The following is a 6,000-nucleotide window of genomic DNA, read 5'->3' on the forward strand; positions in this document are numbered from 1 at the left end:
GGCAGGGAACTACGGGGTAGTAAGCATAAAGGATGCTTGGAACATCGGAGAGTATTTGAGGGCACCTTGTAATAACATGGGCAACTGGGGATGAAGGTATGAATAGCAAAAGTATGTAGTTATCCATAAAGATTTATCGGAGGTAGGGATCACAACGGCGAAGGCACAAGGGTCTCGGGAAAGCATCAGAGAGTGTCTTCAGAATCTTCTGGTGCAGCAGGCGATCATCTGGCCTGAAGGGGCTCTCCGGGAGGAAGTATTTTCGAGAACCTAAAGTTAGATTTTAGCAAAATAATCTAACCCGAATAGAAGAGAGTTCAGAGTCCCAGAGTAAAGGTCGAGGAGTAAAAGATCCTAATACCACCCAAATGGCGACGTGGGCCCGTAAGACACACAACCATGTTAGTAAAAGTTTTTGTAATGTCTAGACTCGACTTCGGCCAAGGAGTGTGGAAGGGGGATTCCTACAGGCAGTCGGCTCTGATACCAACTTGTGACGCCCCCGATTCAATCGTACACTAATCATACACACAAACGTGTATGATCAAGATCAGGGACTCATGGGAAGATATCACAACACAACACTACAAATAAAATAAGTCATACAAGCATCATAATACAAGCCAGGGGCCTCGAGGGCTCGAATACAAGTGCTCGATCACAAACGAGTCAGTGAAAGCAACAATATCTGAGTACAGACATAAATTAAATAAGTTTGCCTTTAGAAGGCTAGCCCAAACTGGGATACAGATCGAAAGAGGCGCAGGCCTCCTGCCTGGGATCCTCCTAAACTACTCATGGTCGTCGTCAGCGGCCTGCATGTAGTAGTAGGCACCTCCAGTGTAGTAAGAGTCGTCGTTGACGGTGGCGTCTGGCTCTAGGCTCCAGCATCTGGTTGCGACAACCAGGTATAATGGAAAGGGGGAAAAGAGGGAGAAAAGCAACCGTGAGTACTCATCCAAAGTACTCGCAAGCAAGGATCTACACTACATATGCATGGGTATATGTGTAAAGGGGCCATATCAGTGGACTGAACTTCAGAAAGCCAGAATAAGAGGGGGATAGCTAACCCTGTCGAAGACTACGCTTCTGGCCATCTCCATCTTGCAGCATGTAGGAGAGAGTAGATTGAAGTTCACCAAGTAGCATCGCACAGCATAATCCTACCCGGCGATCCCCTCCTCGTCGCCCTGTTAGAGAGCGATCACCGGGTTGTATCTGGCACTTGGAAGGGTGTGTTTTATTAAGTATCCGGTTCTAGTTGTCATAAGGTCAAGGTACAACTCCGGGTCGTCCTGTTACCGAAGATCACAGCTATTTGAATAGATTAAACTTCCCTGCAGGGGTGCACCACATAACCCAACACGCTTGATCCCATTTGGCCGGACACACTTTCCTGGGTCATGCCCGGCCTCGGAAGATCAACACGTTGCAGCCCCACCTAGGCACAATAGAGAGGTCAGCACGCCGGTCTAATCCTAAGCGCACAGGGGTCTGGGCCCATCGCCCATAGCACACTTGCACGTTGCGTGGGCTGCCAGAAGCAGAACTAGCCCCTTAATACAAGAGTAGGCTTACATTCCAATCCAGCGCGCGCCGCTCAGTCGCTGACGTCACGAAGGCTTCGGCTGATACCACGACGCCGAGTGCCCATAACTGTTCTCACGTAGCTGGTTAGTGCGTATAGACCAAATGGCTAGACTCAGATCAAATACCCAGAACTCGTAAGAGTGTTATTTTGAAATAACCGCGGACGCCAACCAGGGCCAGGCCCACCTCTCTCCTAGGTGGTCTCAACCTGCCATGTCGCTCCGCCACAAAGATCCACACAGAGGGCCGTTGGGACAAAGGTCCTTTTGGCCCCCAATCCGTGAATCACTTGCGGGTACTCTTCGAGCAGACCTGACTTTAGTCACCACATGTATCATGTATAATTATATAGTATATATCCGTGATCACCTCCCGAGTGATCACGACCCGATAGTATAGCATGGCAGACGGACAAGAATGTAGGGCCACTGATGGAATACTAGCATCCTATACTAAGGAGGTAGGATTGCAGGTAAAGGTAACAACTTTAGCAACAATGACAGGCTATGCAGCAGAATAGGATTAACCGAAAGCAGTAACATGATACATGTTGGGGAACGTAGCAATAATTCAAAAAATTTCCTACGTGTCACCAAGATCAATCTAGGAGATGCTAGTAATGAGAGAGAGAAAGAGCATCTTCATACCCTTGAAGATCGCTAAGCGGAAGCGTTACAAGAACGCGGTTGATGGAGTCGTACTCGCGGCGATTCAAACCGCGGAAGATCCGATCTAGCGCCGAACGTATGGCGCCTCCGTGTTCAACACACGTACAGCCCGGGGACGTCTCCACCTTCTTGATCCAGCAAGGGGAGAGGAGAAGTTGAGGGAGAACTCTAGCAGCACGACGGCATGGTGGCGATGGAGCTCGTGGTTCTCCAGCAGGGCTTCGCCAAGCACTATGGAGGAGGAGGAGGAGGTGTAGGAGGAGGGAGGGCTGCGCCAGGGAAGAGGTGCGGCTGCCCTCCCACCCCTCCACTATATATAGGGGCAAGGGGAGAGGGGGAGGCCCCCTCGGGAAAATCCTAGGTATACTTGCCCCCCAAGCCAAGCAGGTGGAGGCTTGCCTCCCAAGCCAGGTGGAGGCACCCCACCTCCCCAATTAACGTGGGAAAGGGTGTGGGGGGCGCACCACCCCTTAGTGAACTGGTTTGCCCCTTACCCTTTGGCCCATGAGGCCCTCCAACACTTGCCAGGGCTCCCGAAACACCTTTCGGTCATGCTGGCCATAGCCTGGTAACCCCAGAACACTTCCGGACTCCAATACCCTTCGTCCAATATATCAATCTTCACTGCCGGACCATTCCGGAACTCCTTGTGACGTCCGGGATCTCATCCGGGACTCCGAACTACCTTCGGTAACCACATACTATTTTCCATAACAACTCTAGTGTCACCGAACCTTAAGTGTGTAGACCCTACGGGTTAGGGAACCATGCACAGATGACCGAGACACCTCTCCGGCCAATAACCAATAGTGGGATCTGGATACCCATATTGGCTCCCACATGTTCCACGATGATCTCATCGGATGAACCACGATGTCGGGGATTCGATCAATCCCGTATTCAATTCCCTTTGTCAATCGGTATGTTACTTGCCCGAGATTCGATCGTCGGTACCCCAATACCTCGTTTAATCTCGTTACCGGCAAGTCACTTTACTCGTTCCATAACGCATGATCCCGTGACTAACTGCTTAGTCACATTGAGTTCATTATGATGATGCATTACCGAGTGGGCCCAGAGATACCTCGCCGTCATACGAAGTGACAAATCCCAGTCTCGATTCGTATCAACCCAACAAACACTTTCGGAGATACCTGTAGTGCACCTTTATAGCCACCCAGTTACGTTGTGACATTTGGTACACCCAAAGCATTCCTACGGTATCCGTGAGTTGCACAATCTCACGGTCTAAGGAAATGATACTTGACATTAGAAAAGCTTTTAGCAAATGAACTACACGATCTTGTGCTATGCTTAGGATCGGGTCTTGTCCATCACATCATTCTCCTAATGATGTGATCCCATTATCTATGACATCTAATGTCCATGGTCAGGAAACCATAACCATCTATTGATCAACGATCTAGTCAACGAGAGGCTCACCAGGGACATGTTGTGGTCTATGTATTCACACATGTATTACGGTTTCCAGTTAATACAATTATAGCATGAACAATAGACAATTATCAAGAACAAGGAAATACAACAATAACCATTTTATTATTTCCTCTAGGGCATATTTCCAACAGTCTCCCACTTGCACTAGAGTCAATAATCTAGTTCACATCACTATGTGATTTTAATGAATCCAACACCCATGGGGTTTGATCATATCTCGCTTGTGAGAGAGGTTATTAGTCAACGGGTCTGAACCTTTCAGATCCGTGTGTGCTTTACAAATCTCTATGTCATCTTGTAGATGCAGCTACCATGCGCTACTTGGAGCTATTCCAAATAACTACTCTACTATACGAATCCGGTTTACTACTCCGAGTCATCCGGATTAGTGTCAAAGTTTGCGTAGACGTAACCCTTTACGACGAACTCTTTTACCACCTCCATAATCGAGAAAATTCCTTAGTCCACTAGTTACTAAGTATAAGTTTGACCGTTGTCATGTGATCCATTCCTGGATCACACTTGTACCCCTTGATTGACTCATGGCAAGGCACACTTCAGGTGCGGTACACATCATAGCATACTGTAGAGCCTACGTCTAAAGCATAGGGGATGACCTTCGTCCTTTCTCTCTCTTCTGCCGTGGTCAGATCTTGAGTCTTACTCAACGCTCACACCTTATAACACAACCAAGAACTCCTTCTTTGCTGATCTATTTGAACTCCTTCAAAATCTTGTCACGGTATGTATTCATTTGAAAGTACTATTAAGCGGTTTTTTCGATCTATCCTTATAGATCTTGATGCTCAATGTTCAAGTAGCTTAATCCAGGTTTTCCATTGAAAAAACACTTTTCAAATAACCCTATATGCTTTCCAGAAATTCTACATCATTTCTGATCAACAATATGTCAACAACATATACTCATCAGAAATTCTATAGTGCTCCCACTCACTTCTTTGGAAATACAAGTTTCTCATAAACTTTGTATAAACCCAAAATCTTTGATCATCTCAGCAAAGCGTATATTCAAACTCCGAGATGCTTACTCCAGTCCTTAGAAGGATTGCTGGAGCTTTGCATACTTGTTAGCATCTTTTAGGATTGATAAAACCTTCTGGTTGTATCACATACAACCTTTCCTCAAGAAAATTGTCAAGGAAACAATGTTTTGACATCCTATCTGCAAGATTTCATAAATAATGCAGTAACTGCTAATACAATTCCAACAGACTCTTAGCATCGCTACGAGTGAGAAAGTCTCACCGTAGTCAACTCCTTGAACTTGTCGGAAAACATCTTAATGACAAGTCGAGCTTTCTTAATGGTGATACTTACCATCATTGTCCGTCTTCCTTTTAAAATCCATCTGTACCCAATAGCCTTACGACCATCAAGTAGTTCTTCCAAAGTCTATACTTTGTTTTCACACATGGATCCTCTCGAATTTTATGGCCTCGAGCCATTTGTCAGAATCCGGGCCCACCATCGCTTCTCCATAGCTCGTAGGTTCATTGTTGTCTAGCAACATGACTTCCAAGACAGGATTACGTACCACTCCGAAGTAGTATTCATCCTTGTCGACCTACGAGGTTTGGTAGTGACTTGATCCAAAGTTTCATGATCACTATCATAAGCTTCCACTTCAATTGGTGTACGTGTCACAGGAACAACTTCTTGTGCCCTGCTACACACTAGTTGAAGTGACGGTTCAATAACCTCATCAAGTTTCCACCATCCTCCCACTCAATTCTTTCAAGAGAAACTTTTCCTCGAGAAAGGACCCGTTTCTAGAAACAATAACTTTTGCTTCCGGATCTGAAATAGGAGGTATACCCAACTGTTTTGGGTGTCCTATGAAGATGCATTTATCCGCTTTGGGTTCGAGCTTATCAGGCTAAACCTTTTCACATAAGCGTCGCAGCCCCAAACTTAGGTTTCTCTAAACCATATTTCATACGGTGTCATCTCAACGGAATTACGTGGTGCCCTATATAAAGTGAATGCGGTTGTCTCTAATGCCTAACCCATAGACGATAGTGGTAATTCGATAAGAGACATCATGGTATGCACCACATCCAATAGGGTGCAGCTATGATGTTCGGACACACCATCACACTATGGTGTTCCAAGCAGTATTAGTTGTGAAACAATTTCCACAATGTCTTAATTGTGTGCCGAACTCGTAACTCAGATATTCATCCCTATGATCATATCATAGACATTTTATCCTCTTGTCACGACGATCTTCAACTTCACTCTGAAATTACTTGAACCTTTCAAT

The sequence above is a fragment of the Triticum urartu genome, chromosome 4, assembly GCF_003073215.2.
Source record: "Triticum urartu cultivar G1812 chromosome 4, Tu2.1, whole genome shotgun sequence".
Lineage (NCBI taxonomy): Eukaryota > Viridiplantae > Streptophyta > Magnoliopsida > Poales > Poaceae > Triticum > Triticum urartu.